The following is a 2762-nucleotide window of genomic DNA, read 5'->3' as shown; positions in this document are numbered from 1 at the left end:
TGCACTTCCTGTCGATCTGTCGTATAGTTTATCTCATACAAAACAGTACACGCTAGAGATAAATATATTTTGAAAAGGCGTTTCGTGTACTTCACTGGAGATGGTTATCTGTACAATACGACTTGGGCAATAAACAAATAAAAATTACTGTTTTTGAGAGTTTGTGTCAATGCAGACGGTATAAGTTTCAATCTTAAGCAAGAACAGAGCACTGGAGTGATTCTCCGCCAAACGTTGTCCACTTCGCCACCAGGTGCGCGAGCGGTCTATCTCCAGAAAGGGGAGCGCCCTTAGCAAAGAGGGTCCCTCCAATATATAAGGCCTATAGGGAGACGGATAAAATGGGCAGCAGGATGGCGCAGTGGGAGCGCATTGGGCTGTTAACCCGAAGGTCCGTGGATCAAAACCACGTCCTGCTACAAATTTTAATTTCTTGAGTTCTGTTACGCTTTAATGCAACAGAGTATAATAGCAACACCGAAACACTTCTGCCTGCTTCTGTGATTTATGCTCAGCTCATTTTCTTCCAGACACTAGCAACACTGGTTGAACAGCTAAATCGATTATAATTTACAAACCATTTTCGTTTGGCTTCTCCACCCACTCCTCCACTTATTCTCATTCTGACTGCAAACACATTAGACTTGCCTTAATAGGGAACATTATCCACCTTCAGAATGAGTGTTTCGTTCTGGAATACTTAGTGATATGACTCCTTTTCGGGCGCACCACAGTTACCCTGTGACTTAGACGCAATCTCTTGCATGCTTTGACCCACCCTCTTGCACCGACTCACATCCCATGTTAAAAGTCGTCTAACCCGCGTTGAGTTGCACACTCGTCTGTAATAGACCGCTCAGAAATCGCTGCTACATTCGCGCAAGAGCCGCGTCTAGAAGGAACATTCCGGCGTTTACACGACACGTCTTCGGATCATACGTCCCTTCCCGTGATTTTCTGCCACTCAGTTCATACATAACATTCACTTTACGACAGGAGCCATATCTCTCCATCACAGCAGGTACTTACATTTCAGTTTTCTTCACATCCACATTTATGATTCGCTGACGAGTAAGGGAAGAAAGCACAACAATGTAGCGAATTTTATATTGGGAACTGTGATTTTATTATTATTTATGTTATGGCCTTCATTGGACCACTCTAGTCAAAAATACAAAGTTGTAAACAAGTTGTTACACAGGGATACAATTTGGTCAACAACAACTTAATATGATATTTAGGTAATATAATTATTAGAGTCTATTGTTATATGAAAGGTGTTTTGCTCTTCTGTATGCGCAATATTTCTTCATTCTTTCAGATATTTTCTTTCTTTCTTCATCTGAGACCATTCTTCCTGTACTCCTTTTATTGATTTTCATTTGTAGTTTGGTTTGCGGATCTTGCAGTATTCTGGTTTTCTCTGTCTTCTTTTTTAGATCATCTACTGTAATTTGAAGTTCTTTTATATCTTCCTTAATTTCTGTGATCCATTTAATGTTGCTCTTGTTATTCCACAATTTTTGTATTATTTTTTTACTAATTCTGTTTTCTGGAGTTCTCATCAGATATCCAAAGAATGAGATGCATTTCTTCCTGATTGTGCTCATGACTGGTTCTATTTTCTTATATACTGTTTCATTTGATGCTATTCTCCAACGTCCATTTATTTTATACTGTTTATTTATACATGTCCTAATTATTCTTCTTTCTATTTTTAGTGTTCTGTCAATTTCTGCTGTATTAGTTGTTTTGAAGATAGTTTCAGCTGCATTTCTGGTTGTGTAACTGTTTTGTAGCGTTTTAATTTTGCATATATAGATAGGCTTTTCTGTTGTATGTAGTTTTGGTAATGTAATTTGCGTAGTTCAGTTTTTTTATTCTATTCTGCCATGATGGCTTCTCATTTAGATTGTATGTTATTTATGTGATTTATTAAGTTTAACATGTAGTCGTCGTTTGCCTTCAAACCAAATAACTGTCCGTTGTTTCTTTAGCGACTTTCGTCTTTGGATTGTCAACTTTCAAACATTGGTTGTACACAATTATAGACTTTTATAGATGAATCACCATAATGGGCAGTAGAGCAGCCATACCTTCGTATTTTAAAATGATTTTTATTCGAGCTGGGGTACTTACATTGCTAGTTTTACAGTGAGACAGGCAGCTAGCACCATATCAACCAGTTCGCCTTTAGTTTTTGCTGTGGATCCATACACCGCACCAACAGGAAAAAAATCAATAATAGTAATATCTGGTTATCGTGCTGGCTATGGGGTAGGACATCCCCTTCCAGTCCAACGATGGGGAATTTGTTATTCTGATGCTCACGAACGTTAATATCGAAACTGGAATGAGCTGTAACGTGTTGAGACAACATCCTCTCACCGCTAACCAGAGGTGCAGTCTTCAACAACTGCAGCAGCACGTCTCCAATGAACACCAGGTAAAGTGCAACACTGATGCGATCAAACGAGGAGTCAGAAAATAAAATCCTATTAGCTGACCCTGTACAATTTCAGATGATAAGCAAAAGTCGAGGGGAAAGAAAGGGAAACAGGGGTTGAGAAGGGAGTGAGACAGGGCTGTAGCCTATCCCAAATGTTATTCAATCTGTACATTGAGCATGTAGTAAACGAAGTCAAAGAAAAATTGGGACAAGGAATTAAAGTTCAGGGAGAAGAAGTAAAAACTCTTAGGTTTGCCGATAATACTGTAATTCTGTCAGAGGCAGCAAAAGACTTGGAAGAGCAGTTGAACGG

The 2762-nt window shown here is 39.0% G+C and overlaps 1 non-coding gene across 1 annotated transcript; it reads left to right on the top strand.

Moving 5' to 3' along the window:
* The first annotated feature begins 347 nt into the window (after window positions 1-347).
* On the top strand, window positions 348-419 carry Trnan-guu (transfer RNA asparagine (anticodon GUU)). Its single transcript has one exon. It is a non-coding gene; the product is annotated as a tRNA-Asn (tRNA).
* Window positions 420-2762: the final 2343 nt, after the last annotated feature.

Source organism: Schistocerca serialis, chromosome 4, assembly GCF_023864345.2.
Source record: "Schistocerca serialis cubense isolate TAMUIC-IGC-003099 chromosome 4, iqSchSeri2.2, whole genome shotgun sequence".
Classification (NCBI taxonomy): domain Eukaryota; kingdom Metazoa; phylum Arthropoda; class Insecta; order Orthoptera; family Acrididae; genus Schistocerca; species Schistocerca serialis.
The sequence above is the reverse complement of the archived record's forward strand: the minus strand, read 5'-3'. Positions and strand labels throughout refer to the sequence as shown.